Below are 16,019 nucleotides of genomic sequence, written 5' to 3'. Positions count from 1 at the left end.
GCATTTGTCAGTTAACTCACTCAGTTTTCTGAGGCCTGGGTTATATATGAGGGAAGAGTGACACAGCAGATAGAGTGTCTGGCCTGGCACCTTATCCCCTCTCCGCCACCTCCCTCTTCAGCCCCTAACCTCTAGTTTACTTCCTTCCCAGTCCAGCCCTTGGACACACCACTTCCTCCCTCTAGATTCTCCTTTTTTTTCTTTCAGGAAGGGGGTTGGGGTTGGGGGCAGGGGTGGGGGAGGAGAACTCAAGTAGTCTAGCTAGCCGCAACCTCATTATGTAGCTGAAGATACCTCCGAGTGTCAGCTTCTGCCTCCACCTCCCTGGTACTGGAGTTACAAGCATGAACCCCAACACTGGCTGGCACTGGGGATCGAACCCAGGGATTCCTGCACACAGGGTAAGAGGCATTCTACCAGCAGAACTACATCCCCAGCCCAAGAAGCTCAGGAGGGCTTTGAGGAGCTCAGCTGCCCTCTCTTTCAGCACTGGAGTTGACCCCACTGTCATAACTAGTGGATCTGGAGTAGACTGCATCTTCCTACCAACCCTCCAAACACATTCCCACCAGCTGAGGCCGCCCAGACCCAATCATCCAGAGGCTTAGTCTGAGGCCTAGGATGGCCTGGGACTTATTATACAGCCCAGTAACATGGTTTGAGTCTTGAATGTTCCCCACAGACTCACTTTTTGTGTTTTTTTTTTTTTTGAGACAGGGTTTCCCTGTGTAGCCTTGGCCGTCCTAGACTTGCTTTGTAGACCAGGCTGGCCTCGAACTCACAGTGATCCACCTGCCTTTGCCTCCCGAGTGCTGGGATTAAAGATGAGTGCCACCACGCCTGGCCAGACTCACTTTTTAAAAAATGTTTTTATTTATTCTTTTCCTTCTCCCAACTCCTCCCAGATTGTCCCCTATGCCCCTGCTCACCCAAAAGCATGTTGTTTCTGTCTCTTAAAGCAAAATAAACACACACCCAAAATAACAATAAAGCCATGGAGTCCGGTTTGTGTTGCTAACTGCTCCTTGTGCATGGGGCCTGTCCTGGAGTGGAGCTGATACACTCAGGTTCACTCTACTGAAGAAAACAGATTTTCCCTCTCCTAGAAGCAATCAATTAGAAATAGATTCTTGGTTAAGGATGGGACTTTGTGCCAACTTCCCCATCTCCACGCTGGGATTTTGTCTGGCTTGAGTTTACAAAGGTTATTCTGTCATGGTCTCTGTGACCATCTGTCATATGTGCGTGCCCCAGGCCTGCTGTGTATGGAAAAAGTATTTCCCTGAAGACCTCCACACCCTGGCTCTAACCATCTTTGCACAGGCTCTATGGCATAGATCTCTGACAGGCTCACACTCCAAATGCCCAATCCCCAGCTTGTGACATGATTCCGAAGGCTTTCAAATCTTAAGTGCACGAAATCAGAATGGAGGAAGTAAGAAGGCCCCTAAGGAAAGGCCCTTAAAGGTTATGCTCACTACTCTTTCAGCCTTTCTCATGTCCTGGTCGGCTCCCTGTGAGCAGCTGTGGTCACAAAGTCCTGTCACAGCAGAATGAGCCATTTCCTTCTCCATACTCTTCCCACTACGATGGACTGAGCACCCCTGAAACCATGAGACCAAATAGCTCTATTCTAAGTTATTTCTCTTATGAATTTTGTCACATTGGTGAGAAAAGTAATTAATACATGTGGCTGGATTCAAATTTATGATCCTCTTGCCTCAACCCCCCCAGTGCTGGGATGACAGACATGTGTCACCACACTTAGTTCCTTATTGTTGCTGTGTTTTATTGTGAGCTAGGATCCTACTGTATAGTCCAGGCTGGCTTTGAACTCAAAACCCTCTCGTTGCCTCAGCATCATGGGTACTGGGATTACAGGAACACACCATCACAGCAAGCTCCAGACACTGTCTTCAGTAGTTACATTGTTATCCATTGTGTAGATACATCACAGTTTATTCAACCAGAGTCCTAGTGTTGGGCAGTTAGCTTAGGAAAAGTGCATGCATAGATAAGAATAAAATCATTAGTGAGGACAGGGCACTGACATGAGCAGTATTATTTGAGGTATGTGGGGTGGGGCTGAACTTCCACTGGGTGTTCAGGTCATAAGCTAACAGAGGCTAGTGACTTTTGTGTGGCACATCACTATCCCAGAAAAAAAATCAAAATTCAAATGTGGAGCTGGATGTGTATAGGTCAGGAATAGGACATAAGGATGCTTGGCAGGGCAGCACCCCTGTGTCTGAATCCTTAGCACTGTCCCCCAAAATTGTATGGTTTCCACTGAGTTCATATTACATCTGTCCCAAAGGTGTAAGTTAAGCCGTCATAGCCAGTGATAGTCTAACTTAACAAATATTAGCTAATAAGAAAATATGGGCTGGGAGTGGCAGCCCACACCTTTAATGCCAGTACTCAGAAAGCAGAAGCAAGTGGATCTCTCTGAGTTGGAGACCAGCCTGGTCTATGTATTGAGTTACAGGACAGCCTGTAACAGTGTGAGACTGTTTAAAAATGAAAAACAGAGCCGGGCGTGATGGCGCACACCTGTAATCCTAGCACTCAGGAGGCAAAGGCAGGTGGATCACTGTGAGTTTGAGGCCAGCCTGGTCTACAAAGCAGGTCCAGGACAGCCAAGGCTACACAGAGAAACCCTGTCTTGAAAGAAGAAGAAGAAGAAGAAGAAGAAGAAGAAGAAGAAGAAGAAGAAGAAGAAGAAGAAAAAGAAGAAAGAAAGAAAAGAAAAGAAAAAAAGAAAATACTAGAGAGAGGGTAGAGAGGCAGCTCAGTTGGCAGGCAGCTTGCCTAGCACGCACAGAGCCTTGGATTTGACTAGACATGGTAGCCCATGCCTGTGATCCCAGCACTCTGGAGGGAGGCACAGGAAGATCAGAAATTCAAGTTTCTCTTTGGCTACATAGCAAACTAGGAGTCAGTCTAGGCTACCCTGTCTCAAAAATATGCCAAGAGAGAAAGTGCAGTTGGCCTAGGTAGAGATGTAGGGGTTGGGGTCGGGGAGCCTTGATTGCTAGTTTCATGGAGGTTCACTGGCTGCAGGGTGTTCAAAGGTTGGCTTGTTGAGGAGCACAGTAGGATTGGGTTTGAAGAGAGCTGACTGATACTAGGCAGGCCAGAAGATTGAAGCCTACTGTCTCCTCCCAGCTCATCAGTGCTGTGAGGTATTCATCAGAGAAGACTGCTCAGACACAGGTTTAAGCTAATAGAAAATCTTTATTAGCTGGCCAGCCAGTACACTGGTGTTCAGGATCCCAGTATAGCACCAAGCTTTTTTCCAGGTAAGGTTTGCGGTTTTTTTTTTTTCATGTATTTTATTTATATTCAATTTTATGACCACTGGTGTTGTGCACCCATGTGTGTCTATGTGAGGGTGTTGGCTCTCCTGGAACTGGAGTTTCAGACAGTTATGACCTGCCATCTGAGAGCTGGGAATTGAACCCGGGTCCTCTGGAAGAGCAAACAGTGGTCTTAACCACTGAGCCATCTCTCCTGGCCCTCAGGGTGAGCTTTTAAGTACAAAAACCATATCTTGAGTTGACATACTTCAGTTAACAAGAGCACTTAGCCAGAAGCGGAGCTACAAAAGCCAGAAGGCAAGGGTAGGACACTGAGATCCTTTCCTAGAGCTATGATGGATTGTTTTCGTTTTGGCTGGTGGTACTGTCTGCGTGCTGAGGTTTATGGCCCAAATGGCACTTCCATCATGGAGTCAGTTGTGTTAGGTTTGTCTTTTATAATCAGGACTGAAGGAGAAGGCGGCCTAACTCTGTGTCTGCAAATCCTATCCTAAGTGAGGCTAAATCCGGGAGGGAGAAGGAACAGTGAAGGCAGGTCCAATAACATCCAAGTAACCTCTCCTCCACATTAACACCTGAAACAATCTATGACTCTCGAAAACTACTGCTTCAGGCCAAAGTCAGATGCCAAAAGATCTTCCCACTCTGCGTGCAATTATCCATCACCCACTTTCCTGCCGCTGGCTAACCATGATTAATTCCTGGGGCAGCCACAGGAATCATGCCTAATGAATTTCTAATGAACTCATTTGGTGTTAATGCAGTGTGTAATTCTGCAGGACACTCATTACGACTTAGCCCCTATTAAGCCTCTGGTTATTGGGAGCTACTCTTGCTCTAAGCTCAGAAGCAAAGAGAAGCAATTATTTAGAACAGGCAACTAAATTATGAGGAGGATTAGACATATGGATAATGCCAAGGTGTGGCCTGGCCACCCCTATTTTCTCTTTGAGGTACCTGAAGGTCAAACTGCTTTACAGCCATTCAAAGGGCCCTGTCTCCAGAAGATACACCCCCCCCCGCCTCACGCCCCCCAACTTCCCTGCCTGCTGCTTGGGCCTGCATCTCTAACACAGGGAGGGCTGCTTATGGACTTGAAGTGCTGGTCCAGGCTGAAAGGTCCACGGAGCAGTCAGTGACAGCTTTTATCTCATCTGACCATCAGAGCATCTCATTTGCTGTCTATCGTTAAACCCCCTTGAAAGATAAGGAGGTTGAGGTTCACAGAGGGGAGGCGGCTGTGTCCCCGAACTTAACACCAACCGGATTCTCCTTCTCGTTTCTTGCCAACTATGATTTTCACGTGTGTATGATTCATACAGCCACCCTAGAGCTTAGAGCTCTTTCTAATAGTTTATCCATGTGCTTTTTTCTTACCTTGTGTATTATTTCATTTTTTTCTATTGCTACAACAAAATACCGGAGGCTGGGTGACTTAAAAAGACAAGAAATCTACTTTACTCATAATTTTGGATATTGAAGCTTCAAGTGGTCTGCCGAGTCTTGCAAGGGCTCCCTGACTACATCCTGTTATGGCTACTAGCCTGGGAGTACTTACGTGTGAGAGGGCTCAGAAGGTATGGGGTAGTTCAGATACGGGCATGGTGGTGTATGCCTGTGATCCCAGTACTTGGAAAGCTAAGACAGGAGGATTGCCAAGAGTTTCAAGCTGCTATAGACTCCCTAATAATACCTATTTCTGAGGGCTGGTGTTTGATAGCCTGCTTAATAGAGTGCTTGCCTGGCATATAATAAAGGCCTGGATGCATGGGATACATTGCTAAAATATGAGCACTGGAGAGGCGCAGCAGGAGCATCATGAGTTCTAGGTCATCCTTGACTACCAAAGGCCAGGCTGGACCATATGACCCGTGTTTCAAAAACAAACAAGCAAATAAAAGAGGCGTAAGACAGCATTTCAAAAAATCATTTCCCGCCGAGCGTGGTGGCGCACGCCTTGAATCCCAGCACTGGGGAGGCAGAGGCAGGAGGATCACTGTGAGTTGGAGGCCAGCCTGATCTGCAAAGTGAGTTGGACAGCCAAGGGTACACAGAGAAATCCTGTCTCGGAAAAAAAAAATCATAATTTCCCACCTGTGATTTGATCATTGGCCCTTGGTGGGGCAGGCTTGCAGGCGCACAGAGAGGGGAAGGGGATGGAGGCTACCCCCCAGGAGACCTGATAGACTGAGATCAGGGGGTGGGCGAGGAGCACCCCTTCCCGTCAGAGGTCTAGGGCATGGGAATAGGGTGGAAGAGGGAGGGAGAGTGAGGTCTGGAAGATAAGAGCAAGGGGATAACGATCGGGATATAATGTGAATACATTAAAATAAGTAAAATTTTAAAAATCATTTCCCATGATTCTGTAGGCCAAAAATTTGATAAGGGTGTAGCTGAATCGTCAAGCGCACCTCATGGGTTTGGTGACTAGCACCTGGATTGGCTCTACTCCAGTGTCCAGCATACACGCTCCCCAAGATGGCTCCCCTCTCTATGTGACTAGCTTGGGCTTCCTCCCAACAGGCTAGCCTCAGGCTAACGGGACTCATTCGTAGATGGCTCCCTCCCAGTCTTCCTCAAGCACAGGTGCAGAAGTGTCGGAGCTTTATTTCAACCACAAGTACTCAAGAGGAGGAGAGTAGATTTTTCTCCTTGACAGATGATGGGGAAGATGAGACAAGACTCGCTGGCAGTCACCTTTGGAAACTGCCACTGGGAGAATTTGTACTGAGCCTCAGGTCTGCTGTCTGAGTACAGGGTGTGTGTCTGTAGTGTGCGCTGCCGAGTGAGAGGGGTATATGTGGGTATGTTGAGTGTGCACCTGTTGGTTTAGCAAGCAGGCCTGTCTGCATGAGTGAAGCATTGTGTCTGCTTATATATTTAAGGAGAGGCGCACACACAGCTCTCTCTGTTGTCCTGAGCTAGAGGCTATACCGTGAGGAAAAAGGAAATGTGTGCAAGTTTAGTAGGGAAAGTTCATAGTGCTGACGCTCATTAGCAGAGCCTTTCTTGGCTAGGCTCCCTGAGTGGAGCCATAGATGACGTAACAAACTAATCATTACTGGGATCTTGTCCTTCACTGGAAGACCTTGGGTCCTCAGCCAAGTGGAAGACCCTGCCCTTCTCACACCCACCAAAACTACCATGCCAGCAGTAAAGAAGGAGACATCTATAGCTCTTTAATTCCCTAAAAAACTTCCAGGCCTAACAGGCCCTGTGAAAACTTTGCCACTGTCACCCACTTCCTGCCCCACCCTTCCCCACCCATGGTGCTGTAAAGCTCCTGAATGCTTTCTGCTTCTCACAGAGTTCACAGGAAGCCAGAGCTCAAGGCTGCTTGTAGGGTGAGGCCTCATGCCTGGGGAAGGCTTCTCCTTCATTCACCACAGAGTGTTCTAGAATATGGAAATATGGTTGGTCATACCAGGTGTGATCCTGAGGGCCAGGAATCCAGGAGGCTGAGGAGAGGATCACAGGTGTGAAGCCAGCTTGCTCTACAGAAGGAGACTCTATTTAAGTTGGGAAGGAGAGGCCAAAAAGACAATGCCTGAGCAGGTAAAAGCACTTACTACCAAGCCTGTTGACCTGAGTTCAAGCCCCAGGACTGACATGGCGGAAGGAGAAAACACACTCCCACAAGGTGTCCTCTGACCTCATGTGCACACATGCGCGCACACACACACATACATTTTTTGTTGTTGTTTTGTTTTTGTTTGTTTGTTTGTTTGTTTTTCAAGACAGGGTTTCTCTGTGTGCTCTTGGCTGTCTGAGACTCACTTTGTAGACCAGGCTCATCTCTGCCCTTGTTTGGTTTTTGAGACAGGGTTTCTCTGTGTAAAACCTTTAGCTGTTCTGGAACTCACTTAGAGACCAGGCTGGCCTCAAACTCACAGAATTCTGCCTCTGCTGGCAACTAAAGGCCATCATACCCAGCTCACATACAAATTAAATTTTTTTTTTAAAGGAGGAAAAGAGATGGTTCAGAAGTTAAGAGCACTTGTTCTTGCAGAGGACTCAGGTTCGATTCCCAGCACCCACATGGTGGTTCACGACTGACTGTAACTCCAGTTTCAGGTGATCCAGCGCCCTCTTCTGACCTTCTTGGGCGGCACCAAGTGCACATGTGATGCACGCACCTACAAAAAGAGGCAAAACATTCATACATAAAATTTAAATGAATAAATTTAATTTTTTAGCATGTGAATTAAAAGAGAAGGAGGAAGAGAAAGGAGAGAATAAGAGGAGGGAAAGAAAGAAAAAAGAAAGCCAGGCATGGATTGGTGGCGCATGCTTGTAGTCATAGCACTTGGGAGGCTGTAGCTGGAGGATCTCCGTAAGTTCAAGGCCATCCCCAGCTGCATAATGAGTTCTTATATTTAAAATCAAAACAAAAACAAACAAAACCTGAATAAACGGAAGAAGGAGAGATACAACGGCCACTGGGGCAGCAGAACAGGGACTTGATCCTGGGAGAAAGAAACAGAGGACTTATTTTCATTTCCGAGACAGGGTCTCATGTAGCCCAAGCTGGCCTCAAACTTTTTATGCAGCTGAGGCCGACTCTGTTGCACCTCCTAGTACTAGCACTATAGGCAGGAACCACCGTGTCTAACTATGAATATTATGTTATAGAGGGTGAAATGGCAGCTGGGAATGTCGTGCATTATTTTACTTCCCGTCTGTGAGATTCTATGTCCAGGATCAATCCCTGGAAGTGAAGCAGCTAGGCCAAAGGTCATTGACAGAGCTTTCCCCTGGGAGCGGCCCACAAGCCATTTTCCCCTTCCCCAAGCAGTGTTGGAAACCACCCCTTCTTTCTCTCCACCTGAGCTGGCTTTAAGGGGGTATCCGTGAAGAGCAGCCTTCCAAACAATGCCCCTGGTTTTGGCTGCGCCAAAAACCCATCCCCCAAAGGAAGAGCCCAACCAGAGGTGGGCATTCTGTTTCCTGGGCCCTCTGCCCACAAAGAAGAGTTTGTGCCTGAAAGTTCAAAGACGGGGGTATGACCCCAGCCCCCCACCCCGGTTTGGACACCTCAGCTGGGCAGGTAGCGTCGGCCTGCAGACACAGGCCAGGCACAGCTCTAAGCATTCCTATGCATGGCTCTCCGGGCCCTAACACACTGAGCTCAGAGGTTAAGCAACCGCCGGTCCAGGCTCATTGAACAGAAGGATTTGAGCACGTGTCACCCCACATTTCACTTCCAGCTGGATCCACAGTGAGGTAAGGCGGTCTTCCACTTCAGAAAGTGAGGTGGCCTGTGGCTGCTCAGGCAGGCAGGCAACTAACTCGCAGTGGGTGAGTGGGTAGGGCTGCAGAGGCCCTGGGTAAGAAGACCAAGTCTCCCTTCAGTTTCTCCTAGACAGGCCTCCCAGGAAGCACCAGGACTTTCGGGCTTTGCGAGAACTCAGGTTGAGCTGTGAGCTCCCACAGAGCTCCGCAGTGGGCAGAGAGATCCCACTGAGCCATGTCTCTGTCCTGCGGCTCACACTAGGGCTGATCACAGGATGGGGACAACCTATACGTGCTGATACAGATTGAGGAGAAGGCCGAGGGTACAGTAAAAGGAAAGAAAAAAAAAACCTGGAGAGGGGGGGAGAGAGAGGGAGAGAGAGAGAGAGAGAGAGAGAGAGAGAGAGAGAGAGAGAGAGAGAGAGAGAGAGAGACAGACAGAGAGAGAGAGAGAGAGAGAGAGAGAGAGAGAGAGAGAGAGAGAGAGAGAGAGAGAGAGAGAGAGAGAGAGAGAGAGAGAGAGAGAGAGAGAGAGAGAAGAGAGAGGAAGAAAGGCATCAGAAACAAAGAGCACGCCTCCCAGGCAGCTGGCGGCCCTGGAAACAGATGCTGTGAGTTGGAGCGCCCTCTAGTGGTCACTTTCATAAAGCCTGGCCGGGGCGGTGGCTAAGAGGATCCTGTACTACCCCCAGAAAAGCCAACAACTGGATCTCCACAAAAAAGCCACAGAGACAGCTGGAAGAGGAAAGCACTCTTCTCAGCATCACATGGAAAGGTGTAAAGAGTCCCTGAGCATCATCCTTTACCTGGGACATCTTTTCATTTGCATTGAATGATCTCTTCCCTCCTTCACGCCCACATCACTGTCTTCATTGCCTCTGGCCCCGGCCAGCCCACACACATCACAGGGCAAGACGTGACAATATTGCCAATGACGTACAGAGCCCAAGACACTAAAGATCTCTGGAGACTATCAAGGTGTTTGTTAATTTGTCTCCTTAATAAATATGTGGAGTGTCTACTGTGTGAGTGTCAAACTGTAGGCCCTGAGGGTACAACAGAAATAGGCAAGAGCTAGGTTATGGAGGTAGGGAGGGGCCAGCCTGGGCTATGCAGCAACTCCCCGTAAGACCTTGTCCAAAAAGGGAGGCGGGGCAGGTATGTTGGTATAGGAGGTGGGAACAGGAGGATCAGTAGTTCAAGGTTTGCCTTGGCTATATACTGAGTTTGAGGCCAGACTTGGCTAAATGAAACAGTCTCAAAAAAAAAAATGGTGATGTACATCTGCAATCCCAGCATTTATGAGGCAGAGGCAAGACGATGGGTTCAAGACTAAATTTGGCCACATAGCAAGAACCTGGTCATGAAATAAAAAGGCTGGATGCAGGAGCAATTTTTTAGCAAATATATTTTATTATGAACTTATTAACCGACAGTACCTCACGTATAACCCAACTAACCTAAACAATAGGAAAAGAAGATTAAAGGATACAATAATGAAACTGTAAGTATATCAGTTCCAATTCTCCTGGCGTAATCAGCAGAATTTCTTCTGCTGGAACCTGGAGCAACCAGAACCCGGAACCTCAGCCGGAGCCCGGAACCCCAGCCGGAGCCCGGAACCCCAAAGCCTTCCCTCGAGCAGTTCTCTCTAGGAGTGTCTCGTCTCAAAGTGGGATGATAAACAGCCAAAAACAATATACCTCAAGTCTCCAAAGGCCCCACCACCTGTTTTTGGCTCACGTTTATATCTCCTCTCAGAATTTGTTCAAGGATGTTTTTCAGCTGGTTAACAACCAATCTCCCCCACATGGTGATTCGACTTCTAAGGGGATAAACATCACCTGCTCTCTCACAAGTCTTTTTCTCATCCCTCCGCTTGTGATCTAAACAGAAAAACATGTTTATCTCTCCTTCAGCTGGGGATGGCTCTCATTGGTGGATTGCTTGCCTGAGAATGCCCAGTGTGTACCCTGGGTCCCCAGTAATGTGGAGGAGGGTGAAGAATGGGGGCAGGGAGGAGGGCTTTTAGGCAAAGGTTCAGCTTGTACGGAGGCTGGGGCAGTGGGAGCATAGCACGCTGAGTGCGTGCACGGAAGGACACTGTGTGTGGTTGGGGCTTGATAATAAAAGAAAAATGAGATTAGCTACAGTGAGAGAGGACCGTGCGTGGCCGGGGCTTTGGGTTTGCAGCTGAGGGCCAAGTCAGTCATCAGAAATCTTTGAGCACAGGGATGTCTTGAGTAGATTTGCACTGACTGGCTGATTTATTGACTGATTCAGGTTTCACGTTTAACCCTGCTTGGCTTGGAGCTCACTATGTAGACCAGGCTGACCTTGAACTTCAGGACCTTTCTGCCTCTGCCTCCCAGGGCTGGGATTTAAAGGTTTGCGCCCTCTGCCTCTACCACCCGGCTTTGTTACTCTTCTTTGTTACTTATTTGGGGCTGTCTTCAAACTTAGAAGTAGAAGCTCCCAGTGAGGATAGACTACATCTCTTGGCAGTCTGTTCCTATAGTTTGTCATTGACTTCTTTCATTCTCTTGGCCAAAAGTTTAGCATATTCTGCAGCCTCCTCCTTATTTTTCTTAGTGTGTTTTTTTTTTCTTCAGAGCAATAGGCCAGCATTTGTGTTGCAAGGACTCGTGAAGTAACATGAAATTGAATTGTGGGGCGCTTTGGTCCTGGGCTTCTCCCCTTCTTTGTTTAAGGGCTTTCTGACAACCTGTTTCCAACATGATCTCTAGAGAGGTTGAAAGCTTTTTGGACTCTGCTGGCTCTTTTGGTCCTCAACCACTGAGGCACAGTAATATCTGTCAGTCTGGAAGCATCCTTCTCTCCTGTTTTACATAACCAAGTGGAGAACACTTTGATTGGCATCCATAGTGCATCCGAAACAGACTTAACAGTTCTCCTTGGTCTGCAGCAAGGACGCCCCTGCCTGAACAGTAGGTGCACTCAAGACACCTTGCTTCATGAGAAATCCTTGTTTGCTGTTATCACCACTGATCTGGACCACACGGCCTTGCCACTCTTCACCCAGAGCATCAGCGGCTACTTCTGCAGCCACGCCCTTATTGCAAAGCTGTTGTCATCATCCACTTCAGTGAGTTCCTGACAGCAGGTGGTTGGGGATAGGATAGTCGGCTTCATCTTAACATAGCTGATTGTCTAGGAGGTGCATTGGGAAAGAGCTGATTTTCATCTTTAGCAGGTTCTTCCATCTGCTTTGTGGAGAATAAAGGCTGTCATGAGCTTGTGTAGAGGCAGGAAAACCAATGAGGCTCTGTGACCAGGGGTCAAATCTTAAAGAATTGTTCTTTCAAAACAAAACAAAACCAAAAACGGAGCCCAGGTGGTGGTGGTGATTGTGGCAGCAGTAGGGGATGGGCTGTAGGGGGCTGGGGGTGGGGGTGGGGGTGGATACAGAGGCAGGAAGATCTCTGTGAGTTCAAGGCCAGTTTGGTCTACAGAGTGAATTCAAGGACAGCCAAGGCTACACAGAGAAAGTTTGTCTTGAAAAACAAAGAAGAGGAAAAAGGAGGAGGAGGAGGAGAAGAGAACTGTTTTTAAAGGAAAAGAGTTTACTTTGGCTCTCCATTGGAGAGATACAGTCTACTGTTGGGGGAAGGTGTGGCAGCAAGAGTTTGAGGGTGAGACAACTGTTACACTGTGTCTGAAGAGCAGAGAATGCTGATGCTCCCTAACGAATTTAAAAAGCAAGGTGGACAGGACCTGCAGGGGAGCATCTGGATGCAGGGGAGCATCTGGATGCAGGGGAGCACAGAACAGACTCGCTGCTTTCCGTTCCTCCTCCCAGCTGGATGGAAAGCTCACTCAGCATCTCCCAGGTCGCCAAGAGGTGGAGGAAGGGTCTAAGACTCTGGCAGGAGGGTCCATCTTTCGTGTATTCAGAACGTGGAGACGCAGGGGCCTTAGGAGCTGGGGGCGTCATACAACTCTCCCTTTGTCTGCAAACCCCTCTCCCCACCCCACCCCCCTCTTCCTCCTTTCTATCCTTTCCCTCTGCAGCTCCTTCCCCCACCTTCTACACACACACACACACACACACACACACACACACACACACACACACAGACACACACATCTCTCTCTCTCTCTCTCTCTCTCTCTCTCTCTCTCTCTCTCTCTCTCTCTCTCTCTCTCTCTCTCTCTCTCTCTCCCAGGCCTTATCAGGAGGAAGGCAGCTGGAGGAACTGCTGTTTCTGTGCAGTGTTTGAATCTCTCTGCCTTCCACATTCCTTATGGCTTACTGTGGAGCAGCTCCTCCCCAATCCGCAGTTCACAATGGGAAGCCAATTTGTCTCCCTGGGACCTCTGGCAATTTCTGGAAACATTTGTAGTTGTCATATTGAGAAGCAATAGGTTTGGCATGGAATGGGGCTGTGGGCATCATGCCTTCACTGGGCGGGGGACCCCAGGATACAGAATGTCAACAATGCTGAAGCTGAGACCCAGCCCCAGGCTCTGCTGTCACAGCTGGCAGGGGCTGCTGTATTCCCCCTGAGGGTCTTCTGTCAGCTTGTGGCCATGTCTCAAAGGGAACTGTAAGTCCATGCTGTCTTTGCACTATCCTTTCCATTGTGGTGTGGGCAGAAGCATTCTGCCCGAGGTCCCCACAGGCAGGAGAGGGGTGGAGTTTGAATTTATAAAGCCTGCGCTTTAGCTGGCCTCTCTCTCTAGTGAAAGGGCTTTTGCATTTTGTGTCACTGCGCTGAGCAACGGAACATGTTGTTTCAAGCAATGTACATCTTTCTGGTGCACACAATGTGCATAGAAGATAGAAGAGCTGCCAGTGCTGAGGGAGTGTGGGAGGGCCTCTAAGACCATCTGTGCACCCCAGCAGGGCCACTCCACTGGGCTGCACAGGGGATGCACTCCTATAAGCTCCCCTATGGGGCTGGTGAGGATTAGGCTAGAGGAACGCTGAGGTTCTGTCTAAGGTATGAACACATATTGCTTAGCATAAGCCTTAGCTTGTTTTCTGTTGCTGTGGTAAAAACACTGACCAGACCATTTCTAGGCAGGAAAGGCGTTTATTTGGCTTACAGGGTATAAGTCCACCAGGGGAGAAGCTCGGGCAGGAACGCAGAGGCAGGAACCATCAAGCAGTGCTGCTTACTGGCTTGTTTCTTGTGCTTTCTTTACTCAGCCTGATTTTTTTTTAAAAATAAAAATAAGGCCCTCGTGCCCAGGGATGGTACTGTCCACAATGGACTAAGCCATAGCATATCAGTCATTAATCAAGAAAATGCCCCTCACAGACTTTCCTAAAGGCCAGCCTGATGGAGGCACTGGCTCTGTTGAGGTTCTGTCTTTCAAGATGACTCTAGCTTATGTCAGAGTGACAAAACCAACCAACCAACCAACCAATCAACAAAAAACTAACAAAACCAGCACAGCAGACAAGGTTTCAAAGTCAATGAGGTCTGGAGGGGGAAGTGTTCTAGGGGCTGTGCGTGTATGAGGTCTGGCTTCAGGACCCTAAGACATGTTGCTCCTCCCTGCACCTTGTAACTCAGTAGTGACTCACAAATGAAACCGTCGATCTCTTGTTGGAAAAACAAAAGAAAACAAAATGCCAGGTGTGATGCCATGTACACACACACACACACACACACACACACACACACACACACACACACACACATACACACACTCAGAACATTAGAGGCTGACATGGGGGTTGCAGTGAGTTAAAGAACAATGTCTAGAATGTGTTCCCAAAACACAAAGAGGTGCCTCTCTATGTGGGTTGCCCCAGGAAAACACCCAGCTACCCACATGCCTTCTTCCCCCAGAGTGCTGCCTGACTTCCCTTTGGGCTCGCCTGTTATTTTAACCTCATTTGGCCTGGATTCTTGTTTAAACAGAAAGGATCTGGGGTTGGCTTTTTTTCCCCCTTCTTCCTGCCTTCTCATTCCTTCTAGAAACATTCTGGGAAGCTCAGTGGTACCTTGCCTAACAAGCACATGGTTCCTGGGTGTGATCGACAGCACAAATGGCACAATAATTAGATTAATGACAATACAGTGGGATGTAGTGGCACATGCCTGTAAACCCAGCACTTAGGAGGTGGAGACAGGTAGATCAAGAGTTCCAGGTCATCCTCAGCTATATACTGAGTATGAGGTCAGCTTGTGCTACTTGAGATCCTATCTTAAAACATCAAAAGAAAGCATAATAGTAATAATAATAATACGTAGTAATTTGGGGTCTAGAACTGGCAGTGAGGGGTCTGAAGGGTAATGACCTTCCATATTGTGCCTTATGGAGACATTTTTCTCTCTAGCATGATCCGCACCTTTCCTCATGCCCATGGGCATCTCACATAGTTTAACCAGCATGACCAGCAAAGGCCTTGGAAAAGCAGACAGGAGGTACTGTTCTCACTGTATAGACTTCATTCCCCCTTATTAGACTCCACCCTCCCTTACCCTCCCCCAACTCCCCCCACCCTCCATCCCCGGCTGGTCAAGAGCTTAGGATCGTCCACAGTGGAGTGAGCTGTGCAAGCCAGTTCTCTCTGCCTGTACTCACTCCAGTTCCCCCACCTAGGACACTGAGCTAGCCTCGCCCACTTGGGAGATTGGTCTCTATGGTGTTCCAGAATCTGGAGGCCACCCTTTGGTGAACACAGTGCTACAAATAGGAGGCCGGCCCAGGAGAATTCTTCAGCACCTGCTCTGTTCTAATAAGGAAAAGAGGAAGAGGAGGAGGAGGAGGAGGAGGAGGAAGAGACAACCACTCTTTTGTGCCTCCTAAGATGTGCACCACCAATAGCCTATTTAAGAAAAAAATCAGAGGTAACAAGAGAAAGGCATGACGTATGGCACGTGGACCTTTAGATGAAGAGGTAGCCAGGCCAGCAAACACACTGAGACTGGGCTGAGATGAGTGGGGGCAGGGAGAGCGGGGTGGCACTCTGTGTCCCATGTCTTTGTCCTGACCACACGTTTAGTCATTTGGTCCATGTATACTCAAGTCTACTATGGGCTTAGCTGCACTGGGCCTAGTCAACATCCTGCCTTTTCAAGGGAGTTGGGGTGCCAGGGAGGGTGGTATTCTGCCTAGTGGAGTCCTGGGTAAGAGAGAGGTCCAGCTGGGGGACCAAGAGAGCATGGGAGCCTTGTTGGTGTTGCCAGGCCACCCTCTGCACCAACCTTGTTTTTCAGCAGATTCTGGGCCCATACGCCATGTCCGGCCTTATTGTTCGTGATTGTCACCATTGTTTCTCGGTCCAGGACTGATACTGGTTCTCTGTCCTTGTCGCTGGCCCTACTGGCTCAGTTGGAGGCATACTATAGGGCACAATGCCTAGTGGATGATTCTGTGCCAACTTTATGATCTGTCACGGAGAGAACAGAGGCAGGGGACACTGGATGTATGCTAAGCACAATGACAGTTACACACAGAAGTGTGCCAGATGTGAGAGATCCAAATCTG

General features: G+C 48.5%; 1 pseudogene across 1 annotated transcript; it reads right to left on the bottom strand.

Annotated features, from left to right (window-relative positions):
* Positions 1 to 11,064: 11,064 nt before the first annotated feature.
* Positions 11,065 to 15,802, bottom strand: LOC311586368 (small ribosomal subunit protein eS6-like; annotated as a pseudogene). The gene is made up of 2 exons: positions 15,737 to 15,802; positions 11,065 to 11,637 (listed from the first exon to the last, which is right to left on the bottom strand). The product of its transcript is annotated as a small ribosomal subunit protein eS6-like (transcript).
* Positions 15,803 to 16,019: the final 217 nt, after the last annotated feature.

This window comes from Acomys minous (assembly GCF_964271855.1).
Source record: "Acomys minous genome assembly, chromosome: 16".
NCBI classification, from domain to species: domain Eukaryota; kingdom Metazoa; phylum Chordata; class Mammalia; order Rodentia; family Muridae; genus Acomys; species Acomys minous.
Note: the sequence above shows the minus strand (reverse complement) of the source record. Positions and strands in the feature narration are given on the sequence as shown.